The following is a 16,340-nucleotide window of genomic DNA, read 5'->3' as shown; positions in this document are numbered from 1 at the left end:
CCAAAAACAGATACAAGAGCTATTTTACATATAAATGGCTCTTTAAAACAATACTATTGTGTGCTGATTTGCCTCAGAGTCTGTATGAAGAGAGAGAAAACTAATAAATGCTGTGTTGTTAACCAATAATTAGATTCTCAATGTGGTGTAAAGTACTCACAGGAGGTTCATTCTTGGCCTCATAAATTTGACCATATCTTTCCATTCTAATGCTATTAAGTGACTTAGAGACATGACTTAACAGTAAAATAAGCTCCTAAACCACAGTGGCAAGCACATAAGACTGAAATTATGCCGCGATGACTGCTATTCGTTTAGGAATTGGCTGTCCCATTTGCTCTTAAATATCAGGCAAGCAGCAAATGGAGAGTTGGCTGTTAAACTGCAGATTCAGCATCACATGGCCTAATACCTCTTCTGTTTGCTAAACTTGAAGATTATTAAAGATTTTTTTGCTTAGTTCACTACAGAAACAGTGTACATCATACCGATGGCAATAAATATTTTTATTATTCGTTCCAATCAATTTATTTCCCATTCTTATTGAATTACCTGAGTTCACCTAGTTCAGTGCTTCTTAAACTGTGCTATGTATCAGGTTTCCCAGGAAACCTTATTAAAATGCAGATTTGTGGGCCCCACTATCAGAGTTTCTGATTCTGTAGATCTCAGTGCAGGGCTGCTAATTTGCCTTTCCCAGGTGATGCTAATGCTGCTGGTTTGAGAACCTCTGACCCCTTGCAATTAACAGGATTCCTCTTTTTAAAAAAAAAATCAACTAAGAAAATAGACATCCAAATTTGGCCTTCAGCATTGGTAAGGAAACCATGTCCTAATTTGGTAGATAAAGAATTGGTAAAGATAAAGAATTATAATAAAGCTTTTTTCCTGAAATCTGACAAACGTCGTATCAAAGGAACCATAAGGTATTTGGGTTTTCATTTGTATTAGGGACAACTCTAGTTGAATAAAGCAAACAGAAGAACCCTGTCATAATCCCCATGGAATATGTGACACTTATTTCTATCATTACTCTAATTTATAATGAAGATTTTTTAAGAGCCTTTTGAAATCTTAATTCCTCAAAGTCCAAGATCTGTGTTGGACCTGGCCAGAATTTTTGTTTTTCTTCGTCTATCTCTAAAAAAGAAATAGTTTCTGTTTTTAACCCTTTAAAAGAGTCACCTAGAGTCAGACATCCTGGAATGTGAAGTCAAGTGGGCCTTAGAAAGCATCACTACGAACAAAGCTAGTGGAGGTGATGGAATTCCAATTGAGCTATTTCAAATCTTGAATGATGATGCTGTGAAAGTGCTGCACTCAATATGCCAGCAAATTTGGAAAACTCAGCAGTGACCACAAGACTGGAAAAGGTCAGTTTTCATTCCAATCCCAAAGAAAGGCAATGGCAAAGAATATTCAAACTACCACACAATTGCACTCATCTCACATGCTAGTAAAGTAATGCTCAAAATTCTCCAAGCCCCTTCAGCAATATGTGAACCATGAACTTCCAGATGTTCAAACTAGTTTTAGAAAAGGCAGAGGAACCAGAGATCAAATTGCCAACATCTGCTGGATCATCAAAAAAGCAAGAGAGTTCCAGAAAAGCATCTATTTCTGCTTTATTGACTATGCCAAAGCCTTTGACTGTGTGGATCACAAGAAACTGTGGAAAATTCTGAAAGAGATGGGAATACCAGACGGCCTGATCTGCCTCTTGAGAAACCTATATGCAGGTCAGTCAGGAAGCAACAGTTAGAACTGGACATGGAACAACAGACTGGTTCCAAATAGGAAAAGGAGTACATCAAGGCTGTATATTGTCACCCTGCTTATTTAACTTCTATGCAGAGTACATCATGAGAAACGCTGGGCTGGAAGAAGCACAAGCTGGAATCAAGATTGCCAGGAGAAATATCAATCACCTCAGATATGCAGAATACACCACCCTTATGGCAGAAAGTGAAGAGGAACTACAAAGCCTCTTGATGAAGAGGAAAGTTAAAAAGTTGGCTTAAAGCTCAACATTCAGAAAATGAAGATCATGGCATCTGGTCCCATCACTTCATGGCAAATAGATGGGGAAACAGTGGTAACAGTGTCAGACTTTATTTTTGGGGGCTCCAAAATCACTGCAGATGGTGACTGCAGCCATGAAATTAAAAGACCTTGCTCCTTGGAAGGAAAGTTATGACCCACCTAGATAGCATATTGAAAAGCAGAGACATTACTTTGCCAGCAAAGGTACGTCTAGTCAAGGCTATGGTTTTTCCTGTGGACATGTATGGATGTGAGACTTGGACTGTGAAGAAAGCTGAGCACCGAAGAATTGATGCTTTTGAACTGTGGTGTTGGAGAAGACTCTTGAGAGTCCCTTGGACTGCAAGGAGATCCAACCAGTCCATTCTAAAGGAGATCAGTGCTGGATGTTCTTTGGAAGGAATGATGCTAAAGCTGAAACTCCAGTACTTTGGCCACCTCGTGTGAAGAGTTGACTCATTGGAAAAGACTCTGATGCTGGGAGGGATTGGGGGCAGGAGGAAAAGGAGACTACAGAAGATGAGATGGCTGGATGGCATCACTGACTCGATGGACGTGAGTCTGAGTGAACTCCAGGAGTTGGTGATGGACAGGGAGGCCTGGTGTGCTGCGATTCATGGGGTCGCAAAGAGTTGGACACAACTGAGCAACTGAACTGAACTGAAAAGAGACATTTGTTTTTTTCCTAGGATTCTCATACTTTTGTCTTCAACAGTACTGCCTTATAAGTGACTCAAGAATGTCCCACTCTTACTGTTTTGTTACAGATGAAATTTTTGACATAGATGTCAAGTATTTTTGTTTTTTTGGTTTTTCTTTTGAACTTCTTATTTTGTGTTGTGGTGTAGCCAGTTAACAATGTTGTGATAACTTCAGGTGAACAGTGAAGGAACTCAGCCACACATACACATGTATCCATTCTCATGTTGGGTTTCTCTCATAGCTCAGTTGGTGAAGAATCTGCCTACAATGCAGGGGACTTGGGTTTGATCCCTGGGTCAGGAAGATCCCCTGGAGCAGGAAATGGCAAGCCACTCCAGTATTCTTACCTGGAGAATCCCATGGACAGAGGAGCTTGGTAGCCTACGGTCCGTGAGGTTGCAGGAGTCGGACACGACTTAGCAACTGAACGACTACTGTTCTCATGTCAAGTTTCAACCCACTGTGTTGTTCTTTGTTGTTGTTTAGTCACTAAGTCATGTCTGACTCTTTTGTGAGTTGCTTTTGTTTAATGTTAAATGAGCTTGACTCTATTTCCTTTGCATCTTGATTCTGTGGGTCTGCTGCGTGGCCCTTCAACTGGACTGCTTTATTCCTCTTTTATTTTTTGACTGCCGTGTTTTCTCCACTGTGCTTTCTCAGAACTTTGAGTCTCACTTGTTTTCCACCTTCTTTGAGATATAACTGACATATAACATTGTGTAAATTTAAGATGTACAAAGTGTTGATTTGATCATTTATATATTGCAAAATGATTACTACAGTAGGGTTAGTTAACACCTACATTCCATCACATAATTATCATTTCTTTTTTATGGTGAGAATATTTAAGATATACTCTCTTAGCCTGTTTCAAGTATATATTAATAATATTCTGTTGTTAACCATAATCACCATACCATATGCTAGACCTCCAGAACTTACTCATCTTATATGCCCTTTGATCAACATTTTCCCACTTTCCCATCATCCCACCTGCCCCCTTCTTCTGTTGCTCTGAGTTCAGCTTTGTAACATTCCACATATAAATGATATATAGTCTTTCCCTGTCCATGAGTCTCTGCTACTGCTACGTCACTTCAGTCGTGTCCAACTCTGTGCGACCCCGTAGACCCCACAGCCCACCAGGCTCCCCCATCCCTGGGATTCTCCAGGCAAGAACACTGGAGTGGGTTGCCATTTCCTTCTCTAATGCATGAAAGTGAAAAGTGAAAGTGAAGTCCCTCAGTCGTGTCCCGACTCTTAGCGACCCCATGGACTGCAGCTTACCAGGCTCCTCCGCCCATGGGATTTTCCAGGCAGGAGTACTGGAGTGGGGTGCCATTGTCTTCTCCGCCATGAGTCTCTTCAAAAGACTATTTCAGTGTTTTCTATTGGAGCTAGTTCTTTTTACAGATCTAATAGGTCAATTCTTAACTCCTGTAGGTGATTCCCATCTAAATGATAACCTTCAAGTTGTTGACTAGTCACACACACACACAAATGTATGTGTTCAGTTTGGTCTAAAGCTGAATTTGAGATCTTCAAAAACACCTAAATGGTAGCTTTCTCTACAGTTTTGTAGTTTTTCCATATATCTGATACCTTTGCCAATTTTGCATGGTCAGACTAATGGCAAGGATTTGTCTGATTACTTTATGAAGTAATACAACAGTATTGTACTTGTCTTCTTTTTCTTTTTTATTTGGAAAGGAAAGTTTATTTTGGATGCCAGCAACTGGGGAGGAGGGCAGACTCCTACCCAAAAGCCAACTGCCTTGCCTCAACCCACCACCAACAAAACAAAAAATCATGGGCAAGCGCTCTTATAGATGGAGGGGGAAGGGGCTACATGTAGAAACAGTACAGTCAGTTCTAACAGTGATCTTGAAAAGTTGGTCATGCAGATGCTGGTTTGACCAATGTCATCTTGATTGTTTTAAGTATAGTTAATCTTCAGTTCCAGTGTCAGTTTGTTTCCTTATCTTTGAGGCCAGTTCTCGTAATGGTGGCATCTTCTGTCATGGCCACAGTCTGGACATCGTGTAGTTTAACCTCCTCCACCTGTTGGGGGTTTCAGTATCTTTACAAGACAACTCACAGGATATGGCTTGGAATATTATTAGCCTTTGTGAAGATACTAAAAGTCCTTGACTATGCTTAATGACTACACTATTCTTATTTGGCCTCCTTTGGCTGTTTTCCTTTCTTTCTGCATTTTCATAATTCTCTGGTAAAGCTTATTCTTCGGCTAACGTTTTTCCTCTAAAGACAGGTGGAGGACATGCTGAGGCAGGACCATAGCCTTCTGCTCTGCTTGACATTCTTGAAGCACAGCCTCTACCATTAATACCTTTAAAAATATGTCTTCATTTTCTTTTTGAAGAAGAAATAGAAGTTATTACTTTAGCCTTCCCTGTATATCAGAAAATACTCCTCTGAATATTTTTCGACAGTCACTCTTCAAAAACGAGTGTTTGAGTCACTGACCACAGCAAAGTTTAGTTTTGTATTCCAAGTACCTTGTGAAACTTGACATGTAGTTCATAGGCGTTTAATAAATATTTGTTGAATAAATGACTTGACATCTCTAAAAGGTCAAAATTATAGTACAGGTTCCTTTTTGAATGCTCATAATTTAGAAAGTTTAAGCTATGTTGAAGTGTATATCTGTGTGTGTGTCTATGTGTGTTAATCATTTTTAAAAACATTCACATAGTACAAGAGTGACCACAGTTCACAAGATGAATTATGTTTTGTAGTGTTATTATTTATGCTCATAGTTTAAAGAGGAAATGCCTCCCGAATTATTTCAGTTGATATTTTCAAAAGTCTTCTAATGAGAAAAGTATTGAGTTATGTGACATTTTGTATTCTGATCTGATTATTGTTAATACAAGACGTTTCATTGAATTATTTATGGTACTATAAGAATATAACACTGATCTATTAAAAACACAGTAGTGTTGTCCTGAAGTAGGATATATGAATATATTTTAAAATCTCTTCATTTAAATGAAAAATGCTTAATGCTTGATGCTTTCAATCAAGTTAGTATAATCCAGGGATTGGCAAACTATAGACGTGCTCATTCATTTACACTTTGTCTATGGCTGCTTTGACCCTACAGCTAGAGTTAATGAGTAAGTGAAGGAGCAAATGCCCTCTGACCAGAAATTCCACGTTCAAATATTTAACCTGAGGAAATAATCATGCATACAGATACGTATGTACGGGGATGTTTATTCACTACTGTTGGCAACATCTAGACAGTGGAAACCTAAGTGTCAGATGATATGGGACTTGTATCTAAGTTCTGACATATCCATACACCTGTATACAGAAATCTATCCACTGATATAAAACAAAAGTCAACAACCTACAGCACAAATTCAGTCTGAGACTTGATTTGTACTACCAGAGTTAAGAATGGTTTTACATTTTAAAAGATTATTTTTAAAAATCACGACATAAGATATGTGCCTGCCTGAAATGCTATCTGACCCTCTACAGAAAATGTTTGCTGACCTCTGATGTTGAATGATGTATTTAATGTTGATTTAGTTGCTGGGGATGAATTTAAAACATTACAAAATAGTGTATATGGAAAGATGCCATTTCTCAAAAGAAATGCAATCAATTCCATTTAGAAGAGAGATAGTTAAGATGTTAAGAATAATTGTATTTGCGTGGATAGGAATGTGGTTATTCAGTCACTAAGTCGTGTCCAACTCTTTGCAGATAGGATTAATGGAGCTCTATTTTTTGTTGTCTAATTTTATGATTTTTCAATAGTGAGAATAGTTTTATTGCATAATAAGAAAATTAAAATTTTTAGTTTTGGCATGGGAAAAAGAATAGGAAAAAAATTCTCTTGAGTTCTAGAATGCAACTGTATATGTCTCTATTTTGTAGACAAGGAAACTGAGGTTAAAAGAGATTAATCACCTTGCTTTGAGGGACACACGCATAAGACAAAAATAGCACTGCTTCCAAATTTTGTACCTTTTTATAACTTAAAATGTTCATCAATCAACTGACATGAAATTATGAACTCTGTGCCCATGGGTACTGTGGAGGTATCCATGCATAATAAATAAAGGCGGGTCATGCAGAAATCAAAAAATGCCCAATTAATGGGAATAGATGCACAACCAGATAGGTTTACATTTGCTTAGATAAAATGAAAAAGGAGTGGCTTCCATTTTGCACTTTTTTTTAAACAAAAAGCAAAACAAAATCTATGGAGATATGGGTGTTTAGTTTACTTTGTAAACTTGCAAACTATTACTCCTAAATAATATACTAATTAATTGCTTTTTCGTACCAGTAGAGTTAGTAGTTCAAATGTAGTCATCTGACAAAGAGGGCATGTTTCCTGAAATTCACACCCCACACCATAAGAAGAGATGTTTGACTTATCCTTAAGCCCTACTACAGACAGCTGTTTACAAAAATTAGTCTGCAACTTAGGGGAAAGCAGACAGTTACTGTTGCAGGCTGTTGTAGTGAGAAGTCTTCATTGTAATTAATGGATATCTAATAACAAAAGAAACAGTAGTGTTATAGAAAGCAGACATAAAAGCTCAGCAGTTTTTTGGACCGTTTAGTATGTGGACAAAAAGTCTAATATCCTTCCATTTTCCTGAAGGAACCAGTGTCTTATAGCAAAGAACAATGATAATGGTAACTATTATGCCCTTTAAAAAGCACTTATGCATTTAATCATATTTAATCATCTTGTGATTTGCAAGAATGATCCCTTACTCACATACTTAGAAACTAAGGCAGAGAGGGGGTTAAGTGAGTTCTCGAAATCAGGGGTCCCCAACCTCTGGGATCTAATGCCTGATGATTTGAAATGGAGCTGATGTAATAATAATAGAAATAAACTGCATGATAAACGTAAGGTGGCTTGAATTATTCTGAAACCATCCTCCTCCTCTCCTCTCCCCCAGTCTGTGGAAAAATTTTCTTCCATGAAACCAGTCCCTGGTGCCAAAAAGGTTAGGGACTGCTGCTCAAGATCATACAACTCAGTCAGCTGATGACCAAGTATTAGATCTTCTAGCCCCAACTCATGTGATGCTGATGCTGAGTCATCAAGACAGGATTTGTGTAATTGCACTAAATCAAAAGAGCAGATAAACATGTTTATACAACTGAGACAAAAAGGTTAAACTATAAATATTTCAATGCTCTTAGAAGTAAGATTCAGTATCTGGAGAAACTCACTAGCAGAGAATTCCTCATAACTCAAAAATGCCAGGAAATCACAATGTATTTACTTGGATGAGGCTCTCATTTTCTTTCTCTTTTCTTTCTTTGGAGCAAAGGTTTCTAAGCCTGGATTCTGTATATTTCAAGTGATTTGTGAGGTTTACCTATAAACATAATAGTAAACCAAACAGTTCCTATTTTAACACTATGATATATCACATGTTAACAACCTCTGTGTGATGGTTCACACAAATTCTTTTAGAAATAATAACCAGATAGGGTTCATGTTTTCATAATTTCCTGTCTCTATGTTTTCTTTAAAAAAATTTTTCTTCGTGATGCAAATAGTCCAGGAACTATTTGACATGCTTACCTAATATTAAATAATATTAAATACACAATAAGCTGTGTATTTTCAAAACATTATGTTGGCAACTTGCCCATTTTTTAAACTTAAATTGAGTTGGAAAGATCAGCTCAGAAATCTATCTTTAAGCCCTGTGTAATGGCTCGGACTGTTATACTGTTATTTATAACAGTTCCTGGGCCAGTGCTTTAGGAGTTAGAACATCTAGATAACACAATCTGTTGTACACCTCACAATAATTCTAAGTGTGAGAACTGTCTAGCCATTGATTTTCTTCTCCTTTACTGTGCATTTTTAACTTTCATAGTGAATGTATGTTAGAACATATACCTTTTGATTATCACGCTATTTTCCTCTTTCCCAGTCCCTGCTACATTTATCTCTACAACACATGTATACTTTCTTCTTGAGAAAACATTATTTTAAAAGAACCCTAATTACTTCTCAAGGTCTTTCCTTCAAACAGACATTGTAATGTTTCTTGATGTTGTCACTTATGTATCTTTGTGCTTACAACTAAGAAAAGCTCCCAGTGAGAACCACTGCCTTTCTCCCTGCCCTGTCTCTCAGAACCCTGATGACTGAGAAGTCCTTCCACTTGTAAATGGGAGGAACCACGACCAGAAGTGTTGGGACTTTCTTGACCCAACTGATGTGCTCTTTTAACCAACGCTTTAACTTCTGTCCCTGACAGTTAAGGTCATTAGCCTGCCTTCTTTCATCTGTTTCTGTCTTACCATGTCCTAGACCCTGTTAATCTTCGTCTCTAGTCAGGCTCCTTCCTCTCCCCTTCTGCTGTGTCTCCCGTCCTCCACGATATTAACCCAGAGTGTGCACAAATATGTACATACCAACCCCCAAATGAATACGCATCTGCACCCACAGAAGCACCATCTTCAGTCTTCCTCTCCCCCATGACCTAACTCAGCTCTCTTTTTTATTCCCCTGCTGCTGCTACTGCTGCTAAGTCGCTTCAGTCGTGTCCGACTCTGCGTGACCCCACAGACGGCAGCCCACCAGGCTCCCCCGTCCCTGGGATTCTCCAGGCAAGAACACTGGAGTGGGTTGCCATTTCCTTCTCCAGTGCATGAAAGTGAAAAGTGAAAGTGAAGTCTCTCATCACTGAGTTTATTCTCTACTTCTATGTTGGTTCATAGGGTTGTTTTCTGGTATATATTTTATGTTTATCTAGTTTTATATAACTGACTTGCCTTTCTGGATATAAGTTTCTTGGAATCAGGGATCTTATTTTTTCTTGTGTATCTCCCTTATCGCCCTTACCACACTGAGAAGCATGTAGTAATTTCTTCTTAAGTCTTAAACCCACTTCCTGTGGAGCAGAAAAGTACCTTAGAAAGTGTCTTATCTAGTGCCCGCATTTTACAAGGAAAAAAAAAAAAACAACTAGAGAATTAAAATGACTCATCTTTACTGTGACAGAACAGGTAAGTAGTAAGCCCTGAGCTAGAACTCAGGCCCTGTTTAGTGTGTCTGCTACCAGGCCACCTTGACTGTGGCTTATGCTCAAGAAAAATACAGGACCACTTCTATGAGTAAGGTGGCATTGGTTTCTGCCAACATGGATGCTAGTGATGTCTACCTTGAACAATACCCTGAAGTTCTTCCCAATATTTCTCCCCATTTTTCATCTTGCTCTCTCAACTTTGTAAAATCTTCCATGCTAGAGAATGAGATTGAACCTTCAGGAAAAAATCAGTATCAGGATGCAGTTTTGTTAATTCATTTATTAACATTTATTTCATTTTGACAAGGGGATAGTATAAAAGCAAACTTTAAAAAGTTTCACTAGCTGTTAATTATTTCATAAGAATAATGATCTTTTAAAAGCTGACTCAGCTGGTAAAGAATCCACCTGCAATGTGGGAGACCTGCGCTCTATCCCTGGGTTGGGAAGATCCCCTGGAGAAGGAAACAGCTACCCACTCCAGTATTCTGGCCGGGAGAATTCCATGGACTGTACAGTCGCAGAGAATCGGACATGACTAAGCGACTTTCACTTGCAAGTCTAAAATGCCTGTTCAGTAAGAGCATTCTATGGCTAGATTTTTTTTAATTTATCAGAAAATTTTTCTTTTCAATCAAACTTTGTGCTTTAGAAAGTCAAGTCTAAGATATTCTTTTTTGTTTTAACCTGTGATTATAACCTGTTAAAACTTGTGGTTCTTCTTTATTATAACCTGTGATTACTGGTAGGTTAGTATGCATATCCTTGTTATTTTCAGTAAACAAGTTGGGAAGATGTTAGTGCTTTAATTGTTCAGAAGAATGAAGAAGTGAAGAATACTTTCTTCATCTAATGGCCTACAGGCTAAAAATTGAATTGTACTGAATCACAGGGAAGAAAGAACAGTTGATAACAATTTTAATCTAAATAAATTTATAAATTTTAAAAATGAAGTTCAAAGTACAGTTTCACAAATACAACAAATAATTTGTTTAATTTAGAAAAACTTCAGCTTAGTGTTTTGCTTAATTGTAGAGAGAATGCAAAGATTAGAAAGAGGCAATGAAAGATGTGTACACACTTACACATAAGGGACTCACAGGGGCGATCCCCCCAGATCAGAAGAATTACATGTATCTGGGATGGCATGAAACTGGCATTCACTTGGCTGTAGTTCTCACCAAACCATCCCACTTTGGAGCATTTAATTAGGGGAATGGGGCCTCTCTGAACCTCAGTTTCCTCATCTGTAAGCCAAGATTATGTAACTAGATGACCTTTGATGTCCCTTTTAGCTCTAAATTTCTCCTGGATTAACTATTTTTATATCTTTATTCAAATATTTAAACCTTTCCATGTTCCACTCTAAATTGAAAAGCCAGAGTAGCTCAATACAGTAGCTTATTGGTTGAGTGATTAAATTTGGCGCATATTATATGTGTTAATCAACTCAGCTAATGATATGTGGGTTATTTCAGTTATTTTAAGCCAAAGATATTTATGAGATCAGCGGCATCTTGTGCTGAAAGCTTTATGTAGCAAAAATGAGTAATAGGTAAACTCTGCTTGTACTAATGGGGAATTAGTGTTTGATCTTTTAACAGTGAAGTTTTCAGCAGGAGCATTTAAAGAAAGGCTTTTATATTAATTGTACATTTCAAATCGAAGCATGTCTGAACTGAAACTGGTTCTTTCTAGAGCTGTCTGTTGTTATTCATTTCTTCTTTCCTTATTTGCTCTGGTGTGTAAATATCCTTGTGTAGTTCTTCAGGGATCTGCAAACTAGAAAGGCAAAGAAAGCCATACATCTTGTTTACAGCCTGTCTAATCCTATCTGTAAGGGTAAAGTAAAAAGATAAATGTTTTTATTTGATAGATTCTGAAATCTGAAGTTTTCTAGCAATAAGACTGTGATGATGTTATTTAAGTATAATGAAAATATACAATTTGGATGTAGTTATTTTGAAATTCTTAACTTTAGACCATAAATGTTTTTATTTAAATCTATTTGTTAGTTACATGCTTGAAAGATTATTTCAGAAGCTATTTCATAATATTTTACCACCCTTCTAGTAAATTTTATTAGTTTTGAATTTTTTTGATGTGAATGTAACCAGAGTTTCTATAATGCAGACTCTTTTTGAAGATTCCTTTTGGGTCATTAGATATCTGCCTGTTTCAAGCTGATTGCTGAAAGTTACCCAAGGCCATATTTAGTTTTAATGGTCATTTTTTTAAAAAAAGAGTATGTCTTCTATTATCAGCACAGATTACATTTAATTACCTGTCATTTTTCATCTTTCCCTCTTAACTTTATAAAATCCACCCTACCCAATGTAAATACCAACAAACCAAGACAGACTAAGAATTGGGTGGCACATTAATACTTTCTATCTTTATTAAAATATTATGATAGTTTTGCTTTTTTGCCAGTCTCATTTTAATACTAGCTTTGTGACTTCTGATGCTAGTTTTTTCAGGAATAAGTCAAAACTAGAAGTTGCCAACCCTATTTCCGGAAACTGAGATCAAAATGGTTAAGTGGCAGGCCCAGGCCTTCTACTGAACCATAGTAAAACCCGTCCTGGACCTACTGCTGGCCTGGGTCCAGCACACCCTCCATCATGCCTGCCCCCTGGAAAGAGGCACTGAAGTACCATTTAGTGTGCTTTCTGTGGTCTTTACTCTTGAGCACATTAACTAAGATGTGCTAGTTAAAACTGCCGTTTAAGATGATTTGTGACATTGCTCCTTCATTCTTTTAACAGTATTAACTTTGTAAGCTAAATTGGAATTTTATTAGTCACCATTTTGGGTAGAAAGATATTCTCTTTGAGAATCTGGATTCCTCCTCCAAGTAACTAACCTCTCTTCATGTCTCAAGAGGAGGTAACAAATCAAACGTTAAGAATTGGAATTAATTTAGGCTCACATATGATTTCATTTAAAGTATCAATAGGTTAATTAATGTTTTCATCCAAAAACTATTTTGTAATTGTGCCCAACATAGAGACTGCAGAGTACTTGGTATAATTACTTGCAGACATTGAAGATGATAGAAATTCATGAAATAGGGTAGACACTTTGCAGACACTAGACTATTAGTGGTTTCTCATTAGAGTGCTCCAGATATATTTAATATTAGATTGATTCTTTCCTTTATTAAATGAACATTCATTGAGGACCAGCCACTTTGCTGGATACTAGGTATAAGGATATACCTAGTATCCTTATACCTCCTACCAGCAAGGAGGAACAAGACAAAAGTCCTGCCCTCATGACGTTTACATCTAGTGGGGTTGTCAGTCAACCAACCAGCAAGCAAATAAGATAATTAGAGTGTGATAGTGGGATGGAAATAAGGTGATATGATAAATGATGAGGATGGCCAGCTTTATGTGGGTTTTTAAAAAAGATTTCTCTTAAAAGGGGACTTTCAAGCATATTCCTGAAGTTAAGGATGAAACAGGTATGCAGAGACCTAGGAAATGGGCATTGCTGCCAGAGAAAACAGCAAAGGCAAAAACCTTGGGATGGGGAAGGTTGCTGTTTCCTTCCTGTATGTTAGCTAAGATTATAAATGTCTTCCCACCTACTACTCATAGGAATACTGTGGCGATATCAATAAATTTAATACCAAGTGAGCAAATTTGGGTTGGATATGTATAATAGGTAGTGAAGGAGAAACAGAGATTTTTTTTCCTCTACTTTTGAAGAAGAAAAGTACTTGAGGATAGCAGAGAGTAACACAGGAAAACAGAGATCTGGATCTTGCCTTCTGTAATCAAATGCTGCACTGGGTGATGCCAATTGTCAAGTAGAAGTTCACCAAAAGTGTTAATAAATACCTTGGCCTGGAGAATGGGTGGGTTTGGATTAGCCAACTGGAGGCAGCACTGCGTGTTTTAGAAAACCGTGTAAATAAATATATTAAACTGGCATGATACGTGCATACGGAAGATAGTTATGCAAGAGGATGAGAGTGGTAACTGACCTTATTATGGTAATCGTTTCACAATATCTCCATGTATCAAATAATCATGTGTTACATCTTAAACTTAACACAGCGTTGTATGTCAATTATATCTCACTAGATCTGAAGGAAAAAAAAAATTTTTTTAAAGATACTAAGGTAGACTGAACTTGAATGAGTACTTGAGACCCTGAAGACTCAAGCTGGAGCCAGGATGGCCTTTGTAAAAACGGAAGATAATAGATGGTCGGATTCATAGAGGTCAGTAGATTAGCCAGTACGTTAGTTTTTGACTTGACGTTTTACACAACAGAGGGAATCATGATGGTTTCTTGAATAAGAAAATCACATGAGAAAAAGAAAAACATGGTAAAATAGATAGAGGCTAATGTCGATAGGAAGGGAAATCCTGGAGAATGGGAGCCTAGGTAGGAAGACCTTCTTTGCTGCCATGCCCCTGGTAATGAAGATATGGACTGTGTTCACATCACGGAAAGGGAATGAGCCATAAATGAGATGTTTCTGGGAACTTCGATGTTGATGTTTAATTACTGAAGGGTGATGAAAGTTAGATGTGTGCTCTCTTATGCCCCAGGGACTGGCTGAACAGTAGTGTCAGTGATGGAACTAGGGAAGTTGGCCTTGGACATGGCCATCCCCATTTTATAGATGAGGAAGTTTGGGCATAGGTAGATTAAGCAGTTTACCCAAGATTACCCAATTTGAAGGAGAACTGAGATTCCAATGCAGGCATTGTGTTTTCAAAGCCTGAGCCCTTAACTCCCAAGCCATATGGCTATAATATCCATGATGGTGTTTTAATTACAAGTCTGACTTCCAGTCTTATGTAAGTTTCTTGTAAAGGAGTTAATTAATTAACAGTTTTAAAAGTTGGGTGGAAACTAGAAAGTTGGCAGATGGCTGGGCAGTGATTGGACAATTCCTTACAGCAGAAGAGAACTTGGAATTCTCTAGACTAAGAGACTAGAAAGAAAGAATATACCTTTTGGCTTATTTTCTTTCTCTTCTTCTTCCATTCACTGTCAGCTGTTAAAACAGTAAATTGTCCACTTCAAAGAGTTATAATAATATTTTATGGGGAAAATGATATCTCTATTTCTTTAGTGCCTTATATACTACAAATGTCTTTGTCCTCATTTGTATTCCAGGAATGCTAGTTTATCTAAATTGACTGTCAGCCAAATTCTTACATTAAAACTCATTATTTTCTCAACTTTCATTACAGAGTAGGAGTTAGTTTCCAAAAGAGTAGGGTTTCAGAAGCAGCATCAATATTGGTATCACTGGATTCTTCTCAGTCCAGAAGCCCCAGTGCCTAGACTTCTCTGTGGGGGGCTTAGGTCTTGCAGCGGGAGTTCCAAGGACTGGAACCCTTGCCTCTGGAGAAGCCACAAGAGGCTTCTTTGACCATGGCTTTAATGAACCCCTTCTCAGGCTGGAAGAGGACTTTGCTCATTCTCCATGCTTTTCAGGGTTCCAGCAGCTTTTCTCACATCTCTCTTGTTTGAGGAAGAGACAGGAGGAAATAGTAAGTTCCCAGCCCACCACACTCAGTCATACAGCGTGGCAAGGAGAAGGGACAAGGCATCCGCTAGCGGCCACAGCTCGAGCAGGGAACGCTGTAGCGGTCCTTCCTTCAGTGAATAAATTAACTCGGTGCTTTTCTTTGGACCTAAAACTGTGACTGGATGTCATTTAATCTTCCTAAAGCACATTTCTGATCAAGTGAACTGGCTGCTCAAAACTTTCAATATTTTTCCATTTTAATGGAATAAGATTCTTAGCCTTATATTTATGACCCTTTGTGATTTGGGCCCATGCTGTGCATACCAGACCTCATTTACCAGTATTCCCTCTTGCTTTGGACAGGGAAGCTGACCTGGTCCATTTCTTCTGCAGCCCCCCACTTGCCTGCATCAGCGCTTAACACTGATGCCTTCACAGTGCTCCCTCTCCTTCTCAGCCTGCCTCTAGAATTATGAACCCCCCATTACATGCTGCATACAATCCTCATCTAAATGCCGTGCAGCCTTGCTGAACTCATCGGAACTCTTAGATGACTTTATGTCAGGCTCTCATTTTATCTGTGTGTCAGATATCTATGTTCATACATTGCCTTCTTTACTAAATTCTGGGCAGAATTTGTATCTATTTTAACTTTGTCTTTTCCATATCACCTGCACTTAACCATAAGAGGAAGTTAAAACTGCAGAGGGCTAAGAGGACTTACAGATTACTTGTAAGATAATATATCTTTTTACAACCTCTCCCTTCTCTGTGCCCTAGTAAATAAGTGAAACCAGAACAGGACCAGAACTTCTGATTTTCAGCCCAAGACTTAACCGGCAACAGTGGTTCTCCCCTGGGCATGCACATTGGAATCACTTGACATCACAGGTGGTGCTTTAAAAAGTTCTGATCTGGGAGCCCCCAAGCCATAGAAATTAGAATATCAGGAGTACTACCAAGACATCAGTATTATTCAGGTCTCCTCACATATGAGTCTAATGTGCAACCAGCATTGGTAATAAATACTCTACAGCATAATGGCC

The 16,340-nt window shown here is 38.0% G+C and overlaps 1 protein-coding gene across 3 annotated transcripts in view; it reads left to right on the top strand.

Annotated features, from left to right (window-relative positions):
* The window catches only part of MAN1A1 (mannosidase alpha class 1A member 1), a 173,210-nt gene that overhangs the window by 83,300 nt on the left and 73,570 nt on the right, over window positions 1-16,340 (top strand). The gene's annotated exons all lie outside the window — the stretch shown is intronic.

Source organism: Bubalus bubalis, chromosome 10, assembly GCF_019923935.1.
Source record: "Bubalus bubalis isolate 160015118507 breed Murrah chromosome 10, NDDB_SH_1, whole genome shotgun sequence".
In the NCBI taxonomy this organism is placed as follows: Eukaryota; Metazoa; Chordata; class Mammalia; order Artiodactyla; family Bovidae; genus Bubalus; species Bubalus bubalis.
Note: the sequence above shows the minus strand (reverse complement) of the source record. Positions and strands in the feature narration are given on the sequence as shown.